At 48.8% G+C, this 24,369-nt stretch overlaps 1 protein-coding gene across 2 annotated transcripts in view; it reads right to left on the bottom strand.

The window, feature by feature from the left end:
* Nucleotides 1–24,369, bottom strand: part of R3HDM2 (R3H domain containing 2) — a 53,877-nt gene that overhangs the window by 29,129 nt on the left and 379 nt on the right. The window contains exon 1 of one of the 2 annotated variants that reach the window (XM_054183257.1): nucleotides 23,728–24,113. The exons of the other annotated variant lie outside the window; for it this stretch is intronic. The gene's annotated coding sequence lies outside the window, so the exon portion shown is untranslated. Of the gene's footprint in view, nucleotides 1–23,727; nucleotides 24,114–24,369 lie in introns of those variants that run through there. 2 annotated transcript variants of the gene reach the window in all.

Genomic DNA, 24,369 nt, shown 5'->3' with positions numbered 1-24,369 from the left:
GCAACCGGACCCGTCTGGGGGGCACTCGGTTCCCCCTTCCCGAGCGCAGCCGCTGCTGTAGAAAAGGGTTTTCACAGGAAAAAGTGGAGGCGGCGAGGCTGCTGCAAACTCAAGGCATTACAGCCTCCTCGGTTCTACTGACTCAGGCAGGCAGCGCAGTGCGCTCTCTGCGCCGAGGGATCTTTGTCTTCTCCTTTTCCGCCAGGGCACAGCAGCCGGTAAATTTTTTGCTGTATTAAAGCACACCGGATGCAACAAGAGGCTGTAATGAAAGGCTTTTGCTAGTAGGACCAACGAAGGCCACGTAGCTCCTGAAACATCTCCCTCCTAGGCTCCATTTGGGGTCCCAGTCTGCTCTGCAAAACATAAGCTGCTTGCAGCAACGCTGCTGACCGGGGCATCCCTAGCATCCCATAAAACGTCCGCAGGCTCAGCTTGAAAACAAGCAGGTAAAGAGCCTTTCGAGCACGCTCCCTTTGCCTCCTGCTGGAGAAGAGAGCTCCCCATCAGAGGTAACAAGCTTGAGCTAGAACAAGCACCACGCTCGGTGAGAAAGCCCTGAAACCTCACTCCTGAACACTCACAAGCTGCAACTGCCTCAGCCAATGAAGCAACTTCTGCCCCATTCTCTCCATTGCTTTTTTTAATTATCAGTTGAAGAAAGGGGTTTAATTTCTCACTACCATACAGTTCCCACAGAATCCAGCAAAAAAGCAAAACAAAACAAGAGGCCAGATGTATTTGACTGCACAGTGCATAGGATCCCAGTGCTTAGTCATTGCTTTAAATCTTAATCTCCACCCCCACATTACATCAAAGAGGTGAAATTATGATGCAGATGGAAGGGTTTGACTTCAGGTAGAAAGGGGGGAATTAACCTTATACAAGAAAGGAGACAGGAAATGCAGGTGAGACAGAAAGCCCTCTAAGTTAATTCTGCAGAATATCCAGAGGTCTCCAACACGTCCTTCCCAGATGGTTCCAAGGAGAGTAGGACACCACCAGTTAAACCGCCTTCCTCCCCAGCTGAGGAAAGCCCCCGTACCCAGCTCTACTTCACATTTGCTGAGCAAATGGCTGCAGCAGTTTAAGGCGCTCGTGGCTCCCCTGGCTGTTCAGTAACATTTTGTGCCTTAGGGCCGGGCTGCTACAAGAGCATCCCTTTGGAGGGACCTCGCCGGAGCCACTGCCCACCTGGGTTTGAGCGCCTTATGCTCAGGGGCTACCAGGCCTGTTCCACCGGCCGTAACAGCAAGGAAGAGGCCAGTGTCTGCGACAGCCTAGCTGTGGTGGCCACAGTTCACCTCTGCGTCTCTGGCTGAATGTAGGAATTGGAGCCTGGAGAAGATATGTAATCCTAGAGCTCTTCTTCATTTCAAATACCTTTAAAAAGGCTGTTCGCTCTTACAAGTGCGGTCAGCCCTGTTAAATGGCACGACAGCCAGTAGGTGTGTTATGGGAAGCATCTGAATTCTCACCATGGCAGTAGTCCTGTTATGCGGCACGTGCATGGATTTCATTATGTAGAATGTCTCAAACCACAAGATACATTTTTGGGAAAAAAATAATCAGTTATTTTGTTACCTCCCTCAATCAATTCAAGCACTAAAATCAGGATAGGTGTCAACTTGCTATTAGTGTACTCCCAACAGCACGGCACAACTGGTGACAGGACTGCCAACATCATCTTCAGGTGACACCCAGGAATCAAGCGTGCCAGAACAATAAAGGTGCGCTGGCATTTGAGGAAAGAGAGAATCAAAAAGATACAGCATGCTTCGCCTGCGGGCTTTGAAAAGCTGAACTTTCCATTCCCAATGGGAATGGGGAACTTTCCATTCCCCCTGGGCAGCCATTTCCCCCTGGCTGCCACTCAGGGTTTCTATCCAGAACGCTGCTGTCGCAGCCGGGTCTGGCCCCTCGGGAGGCAGTGAGCAGGACACACGCTGTTGTACCGTGGCCTTTCCAGCACTGCCTCGGGACGGACGCATCAACGCTGACGACTCATCGCGTGTTTGACAAACGGCACGCTCATGTGCAGGCTGCCACCTCCGCAGGTCAGGTTCACTTCCCTCCCCTTTGTGAATTACCTGCTCTATCTAAGGATCTTAGTTCATCAAAATAACAGGCAGCTCCGTGATCCCTAGGCAGGCATGGAAGCGGTAATGCAGCAGGGCCTCCCTTGCCAAAGCCTTGGGGACCACAGCACCCTGGGATGGGTAAACATCTACCTGACTGCAGTCTGAGAGTTGCCGTTAAAACAACACATCTTGCCTAGACACAATGGAGTAGTTTTCACTGATAACGAGTGTTTCAGCAGAAGATAACACAAAAAGCACCACTGAAATGAAAACACAGGAGGCAGAGCAGCTGTTGTGAAGGGAGCACACAGCAGAGGTAATTGCCTGCCACACGGCCGAGCTCCAGGCAGGAGGAGGGTTCCACCACACGAGTTCCATTGCACCAAACAATCAGGAAAATGCCACTTTAACTCAAGTCATGGTTGCTTTTCATTTCGTCATCAACACGAACGACATCTGGGCCTAAGACAGAAACTTCATCAGATCTTGTAAGGTAAGCGACGCAGTACCCTGGGCTGCACGTGGAAGGCAGAAGTCCTTTTAGGAGTGGAAGAGGTGTTCGTTCTTCCCTGCGAGGGAAGGAAACAGAAGATGCTGTTGAACCTTGTCTGAAACATGAACGTGTCCAGCCACCTACCCAATGCCTCCACGCGCTCTGCGGGGATTCTGCAGTTTTTAATCTGGTGCCTGTTGCGTGCAGATCCCTCTTGTGGGAGGAAAAGCTCACAGTAGAACCCTTTGCACTTGTCTCAGGACAGAAAAATTCAAAGTGGAACAATTATTTACTTTCCCCCACCAAATTCCAGATGTTCCCACTCAAGACAGGTCTTTGCTTCTTGCCCCAAAGGCCACACTGGTGTTTTTGTGTAATTCAAAGTGCTATAATCTCAGAGGTGCCTGAATTTCAGTAGCAAAGGAGATAACTTCCATTCATAACAGAGCCCTGATCCTTCAGAACAGGAGAAAGTATCAAACCAAGGAAGGATGCCCCACCACAGTTAAGAGGGCATCCCAGCAGACCCAGCCTGTCCTGCCACCCCCAGGTGTAACGCTCGGAAACATCCTTGCCACATGAAGCATCACAGAGGGGAGAAGTGATACGTAAGTGAAGTAACATAGACTCTGTTCATTTGCCAGGACTACAAAGGTGGCAATGTCTGCTGCACCATCCAGTCAGCTGAGGGACTCGGGGGCTCACAACCAAAGGAAAACAGGAAAATAACACAGGAAGAGTGTGTTGGGTTTTTTCATACATGAAAACTGCTGACTGGGTGCAATATGCCTGACGGGACACTTCAACGTAGAGTTGGCCGATGTGTTCAGAGCATCCAGCTTGATTGCCTGCATATTCAGGTCCTTTCTTTTTGCTCCTAAAGCAGCCTATATGCTATAAAAGATCAGAGCTCCCATCTCATTTCTGCTGCGAAAAGTTGGCGACACAGAAAGAAGGCAATCATTGGATTCAGGCATGCTGGAGATCTCCTGGGGAAGATAATTCAGTTCAGGAGCAAAGCCAGAGGCTGTAAAGATCCCCAGATCCCGCTGAAAGCCTCCTCCCCACCCCGACTAGGCTTACTGCTCGGGTTTTGATGCATATTTCCTTTTAATGTGCATCAAGAGGAGAAAACGGTGCGTGGAGGGAGGTGTCACATGAAGATGCAAACGAGCAACCGTGACAAATCATTAGAAATCGGTTTAAAATAACGCATCCGTTATTGGCTGTTCTGGCACCATGCACCAGAACAGCTTTTACGTTCAAGCGACGAGGAAAGCAGCAGGGAGCTGTGTTTGCAGCCCCTGCTCAGCATCGCCAGCCGTGCCTGGGCCGCCGCACCATGGAGGCACCTGATGGAGGCACCTGATGGCGGCTCTTCGCAAGAGCCTTGAGCTGCCGCTCCGAGCCCTCTAGTGCCCGAGCTGGAAGCGACAGTCTCCAGCAGCAGCCCCAGCACTTTCTTTGCTGCTCTACAGCACTTCGGGGTACAAAAATCTCTTAAGCACTTTGAACTGGATGGGTAAACTTTGCTTACACCTACGTTGCCGGCGTGGAAAAGGAGACGAATTCCTGCGACAGTTACCAGGTGCCCACAGCTCCACGTGCCTCCCAGAAGCCGACAGCTTGGACAGACAGGACAAGACCAGGAGAAAGGAACCCACTGCACAAACACCATGGGAGGGTTTGCAACGAAAGAGAGTTCAAATGATCCTGAAGAAAGTGGCTTTAAACAGTTTGAGCCTTAGAAGTTCTCTTAGCCTGAAGGTCACAGCAATAGCGGCCACCTTCAGTCCTTCTGCTCTCCCCTCTGTTAGCTTAAGGGCATATTATTTGTCTCATGTTAAAAACAAGCAAACAAAACCAAACCAGCGATGCTGTTCTTTTTTCCTTTATTTTGGGAGTTGCAATGAAGCCAAGGGAGAGCCCTCTCACCCCTCCTTTACAAAATCTGGGGGAGAAAAAACCACCCAAACAAAGCAGCCAATAGTTAAAAAGTGAAAGGATCACAGAAGCCACCAATTTAAATAGCTCTTGAGAAGGAAGGGCTTCTGTTCAGCCCAAACATAGTGCTTGTACATTTTCACGGACAGTTCCTCTGAGGGTCCCCAGGCAGAAGGATGGGAGAAAGAAGAGGTAAATCTGGGATGAGAATCTCCCCGTCAGAGATTTCCCTTCTCCACTGCACACCGGTTTTCCTTTCCCCATCACGAGCTATTCCTGTATTCATCCGAGGACCAGGGAACTGCTCCTGTGACGTCAAAGCGGTTTCCCAGCAACAATTAACGAGGGCTGTCCACCACAGGGGTTTCCTGAAAAGCTAGCAAGGAATTATCCACCTACTTTCTACAGTGTCAAGATGCAGTAGGACAGCACTGAACAGGAACTTCTGTTAACCCTTCCATGGCTCCAAGGAAAACCCTGACGCAGTTCCCACTGACACACAGCCTAATTCCTTCAGAGAATCCCAAGCAGAATTCCTGACACCTGAACCCACCCATAACGAAATTCCACATCAGGGAGGAGGCACCTGCAGACGTGGAGGTGGCAACCAGGCTCGGGAAAAATGTACGACATTAGAAATAGCTCTTATCCTCTGGCTAGCACACGTCTCCTGTGCCGCGCTTGCGCCAGTCAGAAGCACAAGCGCAAAGATTAAACGCTGGCCGAGGGCGCAGGGTATTCCCCAGCCCAGCTCACCATTCCTAAGCTGACCTGGGCTGGCAAAGCAGATCCTCAAACTTTACTAATCAGACCCAAAGCATTCCAGCTCCCAGCAAACCTCCACGGGAGGAAGGCAAAAAGTAGGGCTGCTATCTATATCCCCCTTTCTGTTTTTAAGGCTGCTGCTCCTGCTTCTCCTCCCGCTGGCAGAGGATACTGAGCCAAGGGGTACACAGCAAATACAAGACGCTGTGGCTGTTTTCCAGGCGGGATCCAGAAATTGATTTGATCATTGAACAAAGCCGGAAATGACGATTAAAAGAAAAAACAAAAATCAACTTCAACTTTTGGCTGCCAGCTGCAAAAGTTGGACTTGATAACAAAGGGCGAGTCGGAAGCGTGGATAAGGCATTCCCCTTCCCACAGCCTTCGGCAAGATGAACTCAGCCTTCACCTGCCGAAGGGCTCACCATTGACTGCAGCAGCTCCTCAAGCCACAGGTGATGCTTCCAGTTTAAATAAGCATTTTAAAGACACAAAGGGAAAGGAAATAAGTCCAATGCACCTGAACGAAGATCCTGCAGTATGGTAACAGGCTAATACCTCGAGCCCAAGAAAACCAGCTTCTAGCACTAAACCTCAAGTGAAGAGAGCATCATTTCCAGTATCTTGGTTTTTAGGCACGACTGGGCGATGAACGTGTGTGAGAAGGAGGTAAAGGCAATCCAAACTCCTGATTCCACTAAAGCCAAACCCAATTCAGTGATGGGTTTAAAACCATTTAACAATGGGGTTAATATATATGTGAACAGAAATATAACCCCTACAGAACACCAAATTGCATAAGCTAACCTGAAAATGTCATATGGCACACAGCCAATTAACTAGTCAACATTTCTCATCAACTAACCAGATTCAATAAAGAAAATCTTTTAAAGTATAACCCAGCAGAAGAGCAGGGAGTATTTCGTCTTTGCAGAATAAACAGAAACTCCCCAGGAGCAAGCTGCATAAACACCAAGCTAAGCCACAAGAAGAACCCATGAGACTGTCACAGGGAACTCCGTAATGACATGGAGGAGTACAGTTTGCTTATCGGGGATTCCCCTGTCTCCTGTAGGTGCATCCCCGGCATCACAAAAAGAGGAAGGAGAAAGCTCATCTCACACTCTCCAGTCTTGAATGGGATCACAGAGCCACATACTCAGTTTAGCACAGTACCATTTTAAATTAACCCCATCAAGCAGCAGAAATCCTGTCACTTACTTACCGGAGACGAATGATGTCAGGTCCCCATCCCTGAACCACTCGCATTTATTCCTATACTGTATTTTGCGTGGTGGGGGTATGGGGAGAGGAAAAGAAAAGTCTCTGGTCAATCTTTCTCAAGCCCAAAATAATTGAAGACTTATTCTAAAAATAAACTCACCGTGGCGGTTTTGCACTCTCAGCAGGTCATCTGTTTCCTGATTTCAGCGGAGACTTCATCGCCACAACCAGTTCAAGAGGAATTTTGCCAAGATAATATTGCTTCTTAGAAGCCCCCGCCAGCTCTCAACCCCGAATAAAACGCTAGCGATCTTTGCTGCTGCTACAGCAGGCTAATTGCTCTGACAAGCAGCTCTGAAGCAAAGCAGAGCCCAGCTGTTCAGAGGGATGTCATAGAGAGCTCTGCCAATAGCCACATGCACACCCCCCTCCTGCTCTCATTCAAACACTTCAATGGAACTGCCTCCGCACAGCCCTGAGACGGCTTTAAAGACACAGCATCCTTCCCCTGCCAGGCACTGGAGCAGCACGAATTTAAGTGCAGGAGCGAAGAAGAGATACCATGGTAAACATCAGCATCTTCCAGAAGAATTCAGGGACCACACTTCGCAGAACGCCCTACACACGCCAAGGTAGGTTGCAGGCAGCCTTGCTTTGCTCCTGTCACTGTTGCCATAATGCTTCCACGGGTTTGTTAATGGTTTCATTTCAGTTCAGTTATTTTTTTCCTCCTCATTTATTAGTGATTAAATCTGACAGAGACGGGAAACAAGAAATGCAAATGGCCCTGGAGAGGTTTTAAGCCTCTCACTTGCTTAAGTTTTCCCCAGAAAGGGGTTTTCCATCCCAGACCCGGCGGCTGTACAGGCACGCAGGCTGCGATCGAGTCTTCTCTCCATATACTAAAGCTTACTCTCAAGCGCACAAGGCAGCCTTGCTGAGCAGTCGTGCACAGGCAGACTCCGTGATGGGTCACCACCGCACCTTGTCCCTTGCCAGGCTCAGCAGTTGCTTCTTGTTGGATTATGGAGATCTTCCGACTACAGCTCTAAACAGCGGTCAACAGCAGCTAGGGATCACTCTTCCGTGCCCATGGCTCCTGCTGGGCAGGAGCCCAACCTAGGCAAGGTGCAGCCAGAGCTGAAGAGAGTGGACTCTTGCGGGGCTGCTTCAAACACCAGCAGCTGGTCTCCAGGAGGGTCCTTGCTCAGGCTGAGCGCTGGCAGCAGAGCAAGGGGCAGCTGCGCTGGCAGGGCAGCCGTCTAAAGGCAAAAACTTTGAAGAGAAAGGAGATGAAGATGAGAAGGCAAGATCAGCCTCAGGCTCAAGCAGATGGAGAGGCTGAAGTGAGACAGCTGCAAAAAGGTTGAGATGCACAGCTTTAAGTGACAGCATCCATTGCAAATAGCGTAGCGCTGTGCTGGTAAAGCCTCTTCAGGACCTGCCTTTACCACTTCTGCTAAGTTAATGCAGTTTCTTCTGAATGATCCCCTGCTACAGTCCAAAGAAACAGTCCAATACAGCTTTTAAACAGCAAGGAGACAGACAACAGAAACCTGATACGTTTCAGCTCCATGACAAACTGAGGGTCCAGTTTGTAAGGTGGCCCTGCTCTGCAAAGGACTTCAGTTTAAATGGCTGCATGAGCTTCTGCCTTAACCTGCTTCAAAGCTTTCTGAATCAAGCCTGCCATGCCCGTGCAGAAAGGAGGAGAACGTTCCTGGCCAGCTGTCCTCCTCTTCCTGCTGGAACCACCGTGATCCCGGCTGCAGTAAACAGCTCCTTGCGTCTGCCTGCAGCAATGTTGACATTTGAAGAGGGCATCCACGGATAGAGAACCGGAGAGAAAGAATGACAGAGGGGCAAGACAGAGGGTAAGAAGACAAAAGTCACTTGCAGTGCTGTATCAGTGTTTTCAAGTGGAGAGCCACAATTAATCGACTCCCACATTGGCTGAACGCAAAGGCTTCATGGATGTCACACGAAATTTCCCCATCAGAAGGTGCCAGGAAGACAGATCCAAAGGATTAACATTCATTTTATGACTCCATTTCTGGCCACTTCAAGTTCTTTCCTCCCAATTCTGCAAAGAGTTTTTAAAATGAAGGCGCCTGTCCAACAGACAGAACCCTGATCTCCCAAGCTCTTTGAGAAAGAGTCAGCACTGTCTGAGCAGCTCAGGCTTGTTGGATGAGGGCCTTCAGCTGAGCTCATGGGCTCCGCCGTGACAGCGTCTCAGTCTGCTGCGCAGTGAGCCCTGAGAGGCGGCAAGTGGCTGCATTTGCAACAGCTCCATGGATTGCTCAGCAGGAAACCAGTCTGGACATTGGTGTCCCCCTGGCAGAAAACACGTGCTCAGAGTGACTCCCTGTGGCAGCTGAATCCAGCAAAGCTGCAAGATTCAGACAGAGATGAGGTTTAACAACTCAGCATCGGGAGATTTCCCCCTTTTTAACTCATCTACTCTGGGTTTGTTTATTCCTGCACCCAGACAGGTGCCTAGAGTTACAAACCTGGAGTTCTGAGCCTTGAAGAAACTCTGGCAGCCACTTTGCAAACCAAGAAGCAAGAGAGGAGTCCAGGTCCAGGAGCAGTGCTCCAGCATGCCTTGCCCAGGCCAAGGATCTTCGCTCCATATAGACAGAGCCTCAAAATCTCCACAAAACCCAGTGAAACTAACAGAGCTTTATTTTGCTAAGGAGCATCTGTGAGCTGATGCATTTCGACTCAGGATTATTAAGGACAGTTGCTGGCACCTTCTACTCCGGAGCCCTACAGTGGCAAGATTAGTACTGTAAAAGGAGGGAACTTTAGGTGCTGTTCTTTCCTTCTACCAGGTCTTCTCGTTTCCAAAGAAGCCCAGCTGGCAGAGCACGTTAAGCACACAAGAACATACAATCAGCTTAGGACCCTCTGCTGAAACCCCACTGTCAGTTCTTAACATCGGCATAAAAGCAGAAAGAAAAGAAGCTCCATAACCTGAGCTTGCAGACCTGATCTCTAGCACTTAGACGCCTGGCAGATGGCTCAGCAAGGACAGATTTCGGCGTAAGGAAGCCTTCCAGCCCTAGGACACAAGCACCTGCCCCAGACAGCACAGACGCAGCCTCCCGCAGGCATGTCCAGCTCTTTCAAAAAACCACTGCCCATTATCACTATGGGTCGGCAGCATTCCATCTTCACGAAGCACGTGTGTGTGAGAGGAGTTCCTAAGCTGCATCCTTCCCCTTAGGGAGACAGTAAATCCCGGGTGGGAGGAGGAGGAGCGAGCCAGCCCCACCGGCAGCCTGGACAAAGCCCTGCAGAGAGGGCTCCTGCCTTTCACACCCCAGAGCCATTTGCTTAGGCATCGCGTGTGTGTGCGTGTGTGTGCATGCGTGTGTCTGCATGCGTGTGTGTGCACGCACACGATGGAATTAGGTCAGTGAAAGGAGGGCACAGAAAAGACGCAGCAGCTCTAGGTATTGTCTGCGCTCCCGGCTCGCAGGGAAGCTGCCTGTGCCGAACCTAGTAATATCGCAGAACAAAGAAAGAAAAAAAGCAACAAGATGTGTTCCCTCCCTCCCTGGCAGACATGTATCAAACGAGCCTAGGCTCTAATTTGCCCGGCCCACCTTCTGTTGAGAGAAGACACGTCAATTAAGTTGTGGATATAATCCCTTCAGAAGGGGGGAAACAAAGTCAAAGACTTGTGATATCAAACTGGTGGGATGGCACTGGTGCAAACCCGCACTGTCAGCCCAGGACTGGGTTCCCCCGTGTGACAGACGTGTACCAGGCAGCCTGCACCAGGCACCTACAGTGGCTGGAAAGGGGAAGAGCGTTACCGATGGACTTCAATGCACTCATTTACCCACCCAGAGCAGAAAACTCCCCCTCCCCTCAGAAAAAGGGAAAAACCCCAACGGAAGAGCCTGGAACAGACCCCCTGTTGCAGGTGTGTCAAACACCGGCACTCTCACTTCTGCCAGCCTCAGCCACCACCGCACCGTGGGGATGAGGGAGAGAAGGCAACCCTCAAGCAGCTGGAGAACTGTCACGGACTGTTCTCTGGGTTGGAACTGACCTTGCTCCCTGCATCCAGCTCCAGGCTGCAAGCTATCATTAATTACTGAAGTGCACAGGTAGAAACACACTCTCCAGACAGCAGACACTTCCAAGGACTTTATGAGCATGCAGACCGCGGGAAGGACTTGGAGAGACGGCTGCCTAACGTGACTCAACTGCAGGGTGCTGCCAGGTACACACCGCGTATCTGAGCTAAGGGACCAGCTTGGACAGGGAACGCTTTTAGGACGACACTACAATAACCACCACATGTGGCAAGTAAAAGATCCAAGTCCTGCAGGCCACAGGCTCATTTTGTTTTGCAGCAGTGTGTATGCAGCAGGAGGACTTTGTGTTTGGAGTCAAAAAGTGGGAAGGATGAGAACTGCAGCACCTTGCTTGGAGCTACCTACTCTGACACGTCTCGTGAAAACATCTCACGAACATCCAGAACCAGAGCAGGCACTCACAGAAAAGCTGAAAGCAGGAGACCAGCAGAATCCCCCAGCTAGGGCTGAAGGAGAAATGTTCTGGTCTTACCCATCCTTTTCCATGGGGGACACGAATGGAAGAGAGGGAGAACAGCCATGATTCCTCATCAAGACCATGACCACCTGAGACATCTCTCCATGTAAGTCCTACAACTGTTTTTCTTATGAGGCCCAAGGTTTGCTCAGAATAGGCCACAATAAAGGAACAAGGGTTAGATTGAAGGAAAAAAAGATATATAGTGCCTGCATAGTGGAGATTCCACTCTCAAAAGTCACAAGTCAGAGAGTCATGAGGAGGATGATATTCTGAGGAGGACAGAGAGACCCAAGCCATCAAGAACTCCATCTGAATGGCTTCTACAACCAGAAAGAGAGACAGATTTGGCTTATGCCCAAAGAAGCAAGATCCAAGAGTCAGGCTCTGGCCCATCCTGTCCTCGGCTCACCCTGCTGCTGGGAATCAGTGTCACTCCAAGTGCTGCATGAACACACACAAAATAAAGGCACCTACTACTCTTACACACCCAGGGCCTAAAACCCATGTGAGGACAGGGACGGGGCTCCTGGACCTACGAGAAGTGATGCAAGAACCCTTGAAGAAGCTTACTTGGCCTAAGAGAGAATTCAGAAATTAGATCGTAAAGCAGAATTAGTACTTTACTTCAGAGGCCAGCAGAAAAAAAGCACACTGCCCTAGATTTGGGTTTCATTAAGGCATTTAGCTTAGCAGTAATCACAGCTGCATTTTCACGGTGCACTGCAGAACGTCGCACTGGGTGGCTGCCCAAAGCCATGGTGCTCCCAGCAAGCTGCATCTACTGCACTTCATTTAAAAACATGCACATTTAAAAACATCCCAGCTGTTACTGGGACCACCTCACCCTCTAAATTCTACCCCCTTCAGTCCTCCACCCACTTTACGCCAAGGACGTAAAGGCACAGTAAACCTCCTGTCACCAATGCGTCAGCACACGGGGAAGGACACGCTTGCCCCACGCCAGCCAGACGTTCCCAGTGTGGGAGCTGAACGCGGCTCCCAGTGACTGTTCTAGTGGCAGACAATTCTGGACTGGCTCTGGGACGGAGGGGGGCAGGCAGAGCCCTCTGCCCTCCCCGACACCTCCCTTTGCAGGGAAGCCACAGGGCAGCTCCTTCCTCCTCTCCCTTCTCTCCTCCCGGGCGGGCGAAGGGGCAGCAGCATCCCCAGCTTCACTGCGACGGGAGGCCAGAAGCAGCAGGGACACGGAGGAGCTAAATCCATCAGCTCAGAGGGACAAACCAGAGGCAAAAGAATAGAGGAGAGCCAGAAGAAGGCAGGGGGAGAAAGGGATAGCAGGAGAAAATAAAAGTGCTGAGACACACTCAAGGAAGAAGGCGGAAGGAGCAGATTTAGTTTAGCGAGTAGTTGGAAGAGCCCTCCGCAGATGAAACATCTTGCCCACCTGCTCCTTTTAAAGGCTGTGCTGCCATCTCTGATGGATAAAGGTGCGTGCACTGGACATGGCTGGAACAGAGAAGGGTTTTAAATATAAAATTACCATTTTCTACTCAGTGAAAATGAAACAGCCTCCCCACCAAGGAGCTTTGAGTCAAACTCAGCCATGCCCACAGTCTCTGACGCTGTCTTCTCCTCTGCACGTGTGTGCACACACGTGTGCATGGAGGTGTCTTCTTCTCAGGCTCAAGCCAGTAAAAAATATTTCTCTCTTCCTTTTTTAAAAAGGGACCTTCCATTCAAATCTGGCTCCGTTGAGGATGTGTTATCATGGCAACCATCCGCTCCCTGTCTGCCCCAGCAATAAGGGTATTAAACACATGCAGATCGGAATGATCCTGCGCTGCACAGGCTGCAACCAGCCCCCGTCATCCCCTCCGGCCCCTCTCCGAGCTGAGGCCAGCGTGATTTGACATGAACCAAATCTGTCAATGGCTCAAGACAGACACGTGGGCAATAATGAGCAGTGGAAAAAACGTAGCACACTCCATTCAGCTCCAAACACTGATAAATAATTCAGGAAGAGAAATGCCGCAATACAGAGCACAGCACAGTTTAAAAATAGAACATGCGCCGATGCCAGAGGAATGGAGGGGAGGCAGAGAAAAGCAGAGAGAGGCGGCATGAACTAAAGCATGTGTGTCAAACTGGGAAGCCTGGGGATGCTGCAGCAACCTAGCTCTACATGTTGAGCCCAGCAGATGTTTATTTGCTTACCCTTTAAAATGGGAATCCAAAATCCATTATTACGGACATGGCAACAGCAACCAGGGCTACCCCTTCTGGACCGGAGCCCTGCAGCAAGGCATACACCCAAAACCAGAGAAACAGCCTCCACGCCGAAGAGCCTGCGGGAGGGACGCGGGTGGGAGCAGGCAGCGTGTGCCTGCCCAGCGCGACCCTGCAGCGCTTCGGGAGCAGCCGCTGGTGCCCAGGGACGGGTACGGTCCACCACGCGAGTGACCCGCTCAGGTGGGGAGCACACGTAAAGCCCAGATAACGGAGGCTGAGCTTTGAGAACCTATTTGGTATACAATGTTTTCTGTTGGAGGGTGCTAACCTAAAATATTCAACCGTCTGAATAAGTCTGCAATACAGGCGTCACCTGTATTTCCGTGGTGGGAATTAGAACACAGCAGAAGTGATGAGAGTAAGGTTAGAAAGGGCATTATCAGATCTAAGAGCTCCTCCTTTCAGCGGCAGAGCCTAACATATTTCACATTTACTATTAATAATGAAGAAGCCTTAGTCACAGATACGGCCCCTTTATCTCAGTTTGCCATTGGGCTGCTCTAAAGAAAAATATGGTCTTTCCAGGTTTTGCAGAACCTGTGAAAATACTTTAACAGATGGCTGCTTTTTTCCCTCCTCGCAGTTTCAAAAAATAACAGCAGAAAGACACCAATCTCTCCCTGCTTCCTCATGAAGAATGATACCATTTTCCCAAGTACTTGTAAGACAGGAAACTGCCGGTAATAAGAAAATGCAGAGTAAATTTTTGATAAGGAAAAATAAAACACTACCATATGCAGTTAATTCATAACCTATTAAATCTGTACACAGAAGCAGCTTGCCATCAATATTTTGGAGTTTCTCCTCAAATATAAAAAGATATTATTGAAGACGCAATGGAATAAAAGTGCCAAAAAAAAAAAAAAAAAGAAAGAAGAAAGTAAAAAGCCAGTGAGAGAAAGTTCAAAGACAGACCTGATGCGTGCTTGTAAGGAACCGGAGTCTTAAAGAGGAAATCATAAACAAGCGGCTCCTTTGGTTTCCGCAAAGGTCTCCCAACATGTATTTTGCCCTAAATGTGAGCAAAGGTGAACAAAACTGTGGTACTTGGTCTTAATCACTGGAGCACCGCAAGGGAACATCCATCTGAAGACCGCATTCTCTGAAGGGCAGTTTTAATGGAGATCTTGCCTAAAACTGAGTGTATTGCCTTCCTGCATTTTCACGCAGTCCCGTTGCCTTACTCAACGACTGACGTAATTTTACACCATCACATTTAACCTGAAATGTGAACTGCTGCTCCGAAGATGCTGAAAAGAGGCTTTAAAAGGAGAGGAGAAAGAAGTGCAAACTTAAACTTGTGCTATAGCCGAAAAGCCCATGCTTCGATTGACCAGCTTCTCCGTGAGGAAGCCCGCGCCCCAGGGAGCGGAGAGTGGGCAGGAGCGTCCCGCAAAGCTGCGGGCAGCCAGCAGGAGCCATGGCGCTGCAGAACACGCAGTGGCATTTACAAAGCAAACCCACAACTGCCACGTCAGGTCTAATTTTAGGATTTTCCCTGCCTTGCCTCAAAGTTGACGCTTTCCCAGTCCTATTTACATGCTCGACAGGGGTCACACGCTGGCTGGTGTCAGCCTGTTACCGGCCACTGTTGAGTAAACAGAACTCGCAGGCCTGGCACCGGGTCACCCGCAGTCGGTGATGCCATCTTACAACCAGTTGCTATTTATGGAAAGCATGTAATGTTACTTTGCAGCACTAAAGAAAGATTTAACGAAAGTAGTCCAACCGCTGTCTTGGGACCTAGTAATTTTATATACATTATTGGAATTGCAGTTATGAAACGAGTAAATCTCCCAACAGCCTCAATTTCTAATTTCTAAGTTTTGTACATTTAGAATGTTGAAGAGCTCACAATGGGCACCTGAAGTCAATGCCACGTACAATGGACTTTTACATGTTAAAAAGCCATTTACGCCCAGCCCCTGATTAGAGCACTGCTCGCGCGGGCTCCCGGCAGGCAGCACCTTCTCCCCCAGCCCACCCTCCGGCCGTTTTCCTGGGTTACTTTCGGCCGCCAATATTGCTGAAGGGTTTCTCTCTGCAACGCCTAACCACACGATTCCTGAGCAAGTTGTTACAGAGACGCTTCCTCTCCAAAAATCACTTTGCATTTTACTAGTCCATTGGATACAAGCCTAAAATTATCACAGAGAGTAAGCTTAAGAAACAAACTGTGGCTTATCGAGGCAGAGAGCTATAGGTTTCAGTTCTGGGAAGTTTTTAACTCCAGGCCATAACTACAGCCGATGCCTGTATTGAAAGCCCCTTGGCCAAGGCTGACCTGATCAGCTAGGGACATGCTGTTACAGAACACCTTTGAGGGTGTGGAGGGGGACAAAATTAAAAAAAAAAAAAAAAAAAAGGCTTATACAATTGTGCTGACCTACTTTGTGTGCTTCTCTTACTTGTCCAACTAACATTTCAACACGGCAGCCACTGTGAAGGAACTCTGATAGAACAGTTAAATTCTCAAAAAAAGCCTTCGACAAGTGACCAGATAAAAGAACCCGTTAATGCTCCCACTAGTGGCAAGACAGAGTCGTGAGATCAATCCTTAGCACAGAATCCGTCCACAAGACGTTGATCATTGAGACGCCAGGCTAACCAGTTCTGCTCCTCACTGGACAGTTCATTTATTCACATAATTATGTTGGTACAACCCTCAGCATAGAGCCAGGTATAGGCCAGGGGTTTTATTATCCACGTAGCTCGTTCGCGTAAGCAGCAGCTGTGTCAGACCAAGCCCATTTGTACCAACACAAGCCCAGCAGCAGGCAAGAGGGCAGCACTGCTTTCTCTGTTCCGGCACAGCAAAGGCACGCTGCTTAGGCTGCTCAAATCCCACAGATACACCACAAGCGTCAAAGTCGAGAGTTTTGCCAGTACCGCTTTCCCAGTCTGGGGGAGCTCCACGCTGGCGAGACCGTGTCTGAAACGCGCTCGGCACAGAGGCTTTCGCAGCCATCCAGCCGGTGCCAGCGAGGCAGACCGCTTCTGTGAACCTCTCGTCCCTCTTGAAACGAAGCCAATCCCAGTTCCAGGCTCGGTTTGAAGCTGCTCTGGGGGAGACCCGGGGGAGGGGAGCACCCCTGCTTTTGGGCTGTTGCAGTTTAAGGGGAGAAAGCAGCTCTGAGGTTGGAGCAACTGCACCCAGTTGGGGAGGCAGAAGACAAGCACCTCTCTGCATTCTCCTCACGGGCTGGATCTTCATTCACTTTTCCGTCCACGCTCTCCCCTTTTCCTCCCAAGATCGACTCACAACAGAAGGATTGGGCTCAAAGCATCTGGTTCATTTTGGTATGGACACGGGGAAGCAGGCAGGACAGGATTCTATTTTAAATAGATAGTATGCCTAAAGCCTCCCAAAAGAGGTCAGTTTCTGAGATACAGCAAACGCCTTCTCTAATAAACTGGTGCTTGTGTCTAAACTCAGCTCAGGATAAATTAGATTCTCAAAGAAAAGGATGTCAAAGCAATATAAAAATTTTAAAACTTCATTAAAAAAATACAAGCGAGCTGCTATAAAGAGTAGGCTGCATCTGCCCACACTCAATAATCGTCACCAAAATTCACTGGGCGGCAGCAGTGACTCAGCCTGCAGTACACAAAGACAGCTTGTGCTCCCAATACATAATGAAACTGGGCTTTATACAAAATGCTAAATCCGCATGCGCCCCATTGACATCACACATGCAGGGGAATCCCAGCCCCGACAGACAGGAGGGGAAGCATCAGCCCTTCTCCTGCTGCTGCCCACACTCAGACACAGAAACGTCTCTGCAGAAGCACACCTCACCTCTGCCTCCATGCGGGAAGCAGGTCGCGTTGCCTTCCAGCTAGGTTTATGAGGACTCAGATATCAAGAGAAGGTTCAAAAAAATATGGAGGAGGGTGTGATATATTTGAAGGGGGAGGGAAACTAACTATGGTCCCCAGCTACAGCCCACTATCCTTTCAAATGTCACCTCCAGCTCTTAAAAAAAAAAAAAAAAAAAAGGAAAAAAGAGAGAGAAATCCATGCATGATTTTATTAAATTGCTCCATCGTGTGACTGGATTAATCATGCTTCCAGTAAAAACCTTACGGTATACAATTACTGCACTTCACTTCCTGCCCAATAGAAACACGGGGCTTTCTTACCAGCGGTGCTGTTTGCTCCCATGCTCGCGCTGTCACGTCCCTTAAAAAACACGTTTCTCAGAGACACTTTCTGTACTGGCCCCTCCAGAGCGACTCCTTCATTCAGGCATCCTCAGCCTTTTCCTCAGAACAACCACGGGCTCCTAGCAAAGCTAACGCATACAGAAGGCCACTCAGCAAGTGAGAAAACCTGTCCCATGGTGTCGTGGTTAGTGTCGGTTAGAAGAGGCCCAGCTAAAAAGTAAAATTACATATCAGAAAATTGGTTCTGTTTTACCTCAAACCAGGACACGCGGAATCAGGACTTTAGCAGCACACCACATCTGAGCTATAAACCCTTCTAACTGCTCACAGCAGGGCACCCGCCTGTGAGCCAGGAAAAGCGCAGGACTGCTGGGTTCTTACCCTAGCTCAGCTCTGCCTTTTGATGCTATCTTAGCCAAATAATGTCTTCTCCCTGTTCTTCAGATCGTCCACCTGTAAAAGAAGGATTACATGCACCCACTCACAGTGAGGTAGAAAGGATTAATATATTAGTGCTGCAGACCCCTCTTCTAAATCCCTCAGTGCACAGTCATGGGCAGGGATGGGATGGGACACAGGGCTAGGACCAAACCAGCCGTGGCGCTCACAGGGTGCCTGTGCCTCCCTGACCTTCGCCGTGTTCTTCATTCTACACCCCAGTGCTTCTCCGAGCAGCGCTGGCCGCCAAAGCTCTTTGGATCCCTACAGGCTTCAGGCAGCACTTGCCTTGTGCTCCAGACCAGGGAACGCGCAGGCCGGAGAAGCTGCTCTGAAGAAACAGGCATCTCTCTGGATCGCTCACACATAAATTTTACTTCATAGAACACAGTGGGTGTACGACCTCTACTCACATTCATACATAAGCAAAACTGTGCTAGAGGAAGTTAACAGGTAGCACTAACTACCTCTAAATCACGGCCAAATCATCCCACAGTTAAGACAGAGAACAAGCCTTTAGGCATTTAAAAAAATAAAAAAAGACATTGCAAACACCCTTTTTCACCTTATGTGCTGGGAAGGATCAGCTAGGCTTAAAAACAAATATGTTGATAAACGCGGCTGCTTGCTGGAGACAAAGTCTACCTGGTCTTCAACTCTCCTTTTGTATTCCATTGCAAAGAGGAAGGTACCCCACAAATTATATCAGCTTTAAACTTCTTTCCACCACCACGCCTTCCCCCAGAGCAATGCTCTCCAGCCGGAGTGAGGAGACCATGCCGTCACCAGCTGGAGGTGCCAAGATGTTGCATCCACATGGAGAGTCCACCAAAAAACCCAGCATCCAAACATGAAGCAGGTAGATATCGAGGGCTTTCAGCACCTCTGCAATAAACTACAAACATACAGCAACAAAATAATGTAATCACTCTAAACAGAGCGGTACCTATTTTGCTAGCATTAACTTCCAGAAATTTACACTTTAAAAGCCAGCAATTGTCATGTAAAAAAAGCCACTAGAGAGGCAAAGTCAGCCTTGCAGTCCGATCTGGCACCAGGAAGAGGAAGCCTGGACAACAGTTCCTTCGGGCAGAGGTGGTGATTGAGGGCCAGGACTCCGGGCGCTTTTCAAGCCCAGCCACTTCCACGCCATGCTACCGGCTCCTTAACAGTACGGAAGGGTTACGGACACCTCATAAATTCCCAAGACAACTGCTGTTCCTAAGGAACTGGGATCCTCAGATGAAAGAAACCGGGAGAAGGACAACGGGTTCTTATTAGAAACTAGTACTGACATAGGCTGGAAACAGCATCCAAAACTAACTATTCTACCTATTTAAGGCTGATGCTTTAGCCTGAGTTAGTGAGATGAATATGTAGCACCAGCTGAAACGCCACCTTCCCTTGCCGCAGACCCAGAAGCCTTGGTCAGCATTGCCACTTAGTTCTCTGACCTCTCCAAGTCTTTAAGATACACCACCAGCTGCAGCTGTATGCACTTCCAAGATACATAATTTAAAAAAAAAAGATTCAGACCAAGGTAAAAGTTAAATTCACTTGGCCCACAGGGCTTATTTCCTCCCAACATTACACCTCCCTGCCAGGGCTACGTCAACAAGCAAAGAGACACAAATGTCTCCTGCCCTTTATTCGCATTAGGGGCTGAAGAACAAGTTGTAAGTTTTCTGACCCTGCAGTCACGGTGAGCAGTTCATCCTAATTTCAACAGGCATCAAGTCATTTTGATGTGGGTTTCAACCTCTGCTGGGGCCTTTGGATCAGACCACAAAGGTATGTTTGTGAAGAATTTAAGGCAAGAAACACAACTCGGCACAGGCATACAGAGGGAGTACCAGAGGCAGAGACCATTGGTAAGATCATTTTATTAAGAGTTTATCTTTAGCCAAATAATAGCCCTTTGAAAAGTCTTCAGCACTCAGGTGCCAAGCTGCATTTCCTGCCTCTCACTGCACCATTACGCTGGGCTTCCTGCTTCGAATTACTCACAAAATAGCAGTTTTCAAACCTGCTGCGCTCAAGGAGTGATTGAGGTGGGGGAAAAGGCAGCCCCAAAACCTCTTCTGAAAGTTTTGATACATACCCTGCTGTACAGCCTCTATGGCAGCCACCTCCTCCTTAAAAAAATAATAATAAAGTTCTTAAAATAAGTACTGATCTAGTTGAAGTTTCCTATTAAATGATATGAGATGAAGTACACTGCGTACATGCATAGATACACTCACAAACCCCAGTGTGGGGACGACCTGCGTGCATTCTTCACACTTTTTATGCAACTCTGCCCATTTTGGCATGAAAGCACTCTCCGTTCCTCCACCTGGTTCTAGGTAGGAATTACGCAATGCCAAAATTACTTGTAGTTAACATTTCTCCAATGCACTAATTCTTCATCCATTAGCATCCACCATACGAAGGAAGGCAAGAAACAGAAGGTAAAATAGATAGATCGGAACTCTAGAAGAGTAGTTAGTAGAAGGCTAAACTGAAGCTTAGCCTGGGACCGGTCCTACAGATGGATTACTATTATTAGTCTCTTAAATGGGTGATTTATACACCTTCCCCCTGAAAACGGGGTTTTAGAATAGCAGCACCGACAGTCTTAATCCAGCTCCTCAAAAGCCAGGTGACTGTCTCCAGGAAAGCATCATCATTGCAAACAACCTGTGCAGATCCAGCCTCACTCGTGCAGTCCCTGGAGTCATGGTTCACTGTCCGGTGAAGCTGCCATCAAACATCGCACTTTGCCATCTTGGCGGACAGAGAAGAAGAAAATCAGTCTAATTTCTTTCCTCATCATCTAGTTTGTTCCATTAAAAACACAACAAACAAGAAAACTTACATTTGTAAACACATGCACACACTTTCCAAAGTTTTCTCTGCATATACAATCTGTCCTTGCATTCCAAAGAAACAGGAATGAACAGGGAGAAATCTTTACCAATATATGTTTAACAGCTCGTTGAAAATACAAAGACCTGTGGCTGGAGAAGTGAGACCCTGAGAGAACATCTATTGGGAAAAAAAAATAAAAAAATTCAGCAAATCACCTATGAACTACTGAATTGCCATTTAATCAGGAAGGAAGATTACAGCAAGCATACCTGGTATGATTTAATCGGAAATTCCAGCACAAATTCAAGGAGGAGGACACAGAGGTTACATCAGTCAGCCTTAATAGGCTATAGGTAGCAAACAGGATAGAAATAAAGAACGGAGCATCAGGAACCAGAACTATTTGAAGTAACCACGGGGAACCAGGTCCTAATTCTCAAAGGGAGATGGAGAATAGGTCAAGAGATAAGGCAAGATTCTCCACAAGTACCAGTAACAGAAAGCCAAAGTGAGACCAGCCACGCGTGCAACCTCTCTGCGTGCTGCCAGCAGGAAAAGCAGCACTGAGATCGAGATTTAGAATTTGCAAGGGCACTGTTTTGATTTGTAAACAGACATGTGTTCATCTGCTTTCGGACAAGCAAACCAGGTCCCGCAACACACTCCCACTGCTCCCCATGCAGGCGGAGGAAAGCAGCTCTTGTGCACACCGATGATTTGGGATATCTGTGGCCTACAGCGCGCTCTGCTCTACAGGCTCTGCATTTGTCACGCCAGCCAGCCGCCTTAGCACAGCTGGCGGGTAAGGACGGCTCTGCTGTTCCACGGCTCTTGGAGAAGCAGCCACAACGCCACACCAAAGAGCTTCTCCCTCACCACCACCCTTCCCTACCGTTAGGGCAGAACTCTTCAGCCTGTCCCTTGGTGACAAACAGGCACCAAAGCTTGGCAATATTTCCAGCTTCCCAAGAAGGTTATCTCCCTTTATCAAGTCTTCTTTCCAGCACTTCTCTTCCCCAACCCTTTGGGTTTCTCACACTTTTCAAGCTTTGACTTTGCTCCAAAAATGAAGACAGCCAGTAATCTGCACCTACTCAGCAACACTTGCGGGATTAACAGCAGCTGTGCGTTTCCAGCTCATGTCGCATCTGAACCTTCCTCAGCAGAGGGGTTCAGAGTCTAATGGATCCCTTTGCATGAACACAGGGCACAAAAGCAGCAGAAGCTGTAATAAACTCAAGGCTTCTTTGTACTCACAATTAGAGCAGCATCCTTGAACTCTAAGAAAAATAAAGCCTGCCCTGGAAAGTTGGAAGCTTGTCACTTCTGCCAGAAGCTTCCTTAGTGTTCCTTGCAGCAAAGCTCATCCCCTTACCACTCCCACCACTAAGGCACACCTAGCTGCATTATCAGCACATACAGCGAGAAATACACCTTGTTTTTCCAGACATCTTTTGTGAACACTGAAGCATCACGGAAGTATACAAAAAACAGGCAAAGCTAAAGCAGTTGTGCTCAGCCTTAAGTGCTCAGGAGAAAAGCGAATGCATTTCTGAATTGATCGGCCTCTACATTAAGAAAATACCTACAAGCGACAGGTCGTTCAGACTAGACAGACGCACTGGGTAGGGTGCTTGTATCTGCAAGCTGATAAGTCAGCTCCCAGGAACAGGAATCGATTCACCCCTCTGAAAAAACTAACACCTATTTTCAGGCACAGTTACACTATGTGAAACCATCACAGACACATCTCAGACAGAAAACGCGAGGGAGGTGTGATGATCATCCATGTCACATTTTAGCTGAGATACAAAAGTGGAAACCTATCTGGGGGAATTTTAAACTCCCCAAGAGGTCACAAGTCAAAGCATTCAGTGTACAGCAAGGATGTGACACCGCTTCCTACTTTTTAAAAAATTATTATTATAATTATTTTTTATTAGGAGCAGGGAGTTGCCTCACAAGGAACAGTTCATGGTGCAGGGGGCTACTGTGTATAGCACTGCTGAAGGGCAGAAAAGAGCAAGAACGTAAGCCTTATGTCCAAATAAAAATTCAAGGCAACATCTAGGACGGGTCTGTACAGCCAACCCCGACGTCCTGACCACTGCGTCTTCATCGCTTTTGATAGATCAGCTAACGTAGTACAGGTCAGCCAGGCTCACCGACACGCAGCACACTCACACTACAGTGAACAGCCAACCTCAGGCTGGTGGGAAACAGGCAAAGACGTGGCAGAAACAGGCATATCCTGGGACAGAGTGAAATAAGAGGGATCTTGCACACAACGCTGTGCAGGACAAATAAGTTGGAGTAATTCAAAAGGACACAGCTGTAGCAGAAGCAATTACAGACTCCAGAGAGAAAAGAGGCGAATAAGGACTTAGCCAACAAGTTCAGATTCTCTGTGGCCTAACAAAGAGCTGGAATAGCTGCTCGTTTAAGGAACAATCGATAATAAAAGAGACTGCAGAAAACCACCGGGGTCTGCAGATCACTCTCAATGAGCCAGTTATGAACTGGCGAGAGCGCCCACCATTTAAGGAGCTGGCACAGTTTTTGCACAGCACTCCCCCAGATCTGTGGTGCCCTTTGGAAGGCAAACAACCTCCTGTAAGCAGATTCTGAAAGAGAGTGCATCATCGAGCTCATAAAAGCAGAGGCCAGAGCAGCAGCTTCAGCCTGGGCTCAGCTTTCTTTCAAAATAAAAAGAAAGAGGCCAGAAAAAAACAATGACTGGAAACCAGAAAAGGTCATCATCAATGAAAGAGATAATCTAGATCAAACTCTAAAGGAAATAAGGGAAGAGATTAAAAAAGATTCACACAGTGAATCCACCAGCTACATCTATTTACACGCTGCATGAGCGGCTCAGAAGCACAACCTCTTTCAGACCATTTCAAATACATCAATGGAAGACTTTAAATAATATCAGCTTACCTGTGAAATTTGCTGCCAGAGTGCTGCACTGGCAGGAGTCAGAGGCGGCTCTGACACCGGGGCAGACAGCCCAAACGTCCACAGGCACCCAAAAAAGGCCTGTGAGGATTTCAATGTGTCACCGGGCAGAGAACACCGAGTAACAAGTAACAAAACAACCCTTTCGTGTATCCCATTAGTTGCCTTCATAGACCCCCTGAAACCCCTCCTGAACACGCTCCAACTAAGCCAGAAGACAACTGACTCTCCAGCATTTTCACTCCCGTTGTTACACGCGGCAGGGCCACAGAGGTCAGAAACGTTTCCAGGGAAGCGTTTCAAAAGCAAAGACGGTGAGGATCGCAGAAAACGCTATCGCACTCCCCGGGCACTAGAATGGACGCCTGGCCACCAGCGACGCGAGGCCGCCTCTCTCCACCTGTTGCTCCCCTCCATCCTCAGCCTGTCGCAAGCGAACCGGGGGACGAGGCAGCCGCAGGGAGCTCGGGCACCTCCGGACCGCGCAGGGCCGCCCCTCGTACCCGGGCCCGCCCGGGCTGCCCGGGGCAGGGCAGCACCCAGCTGCCATGTGCTCCGCAAACTTGCCGAGGCAAGCGGCCCGCTGCGAACTCCTCCACGCACCGCCACCGCAGGGAGCCTCGC

This window comes from Rissa tridactyla, chromosome 24 (genome assembly GCF_028500815.1).
Source record: "Rissa tridactyla isolate bRisTri1 chromosome 24, bRisTri1.patW.cur.20221130, whole genome shotgun sequence".
Lineage (NCBI taxonomy): Eukaryota > Metazoa > Chordata > Aves > Charadriiformes > Laridae > Rissa > Rissa tridactyla.
Note: the sequence above shows the minus strand (reverse complement) of the source record. Positions and strands in the feature narration are given on the sequence as shown.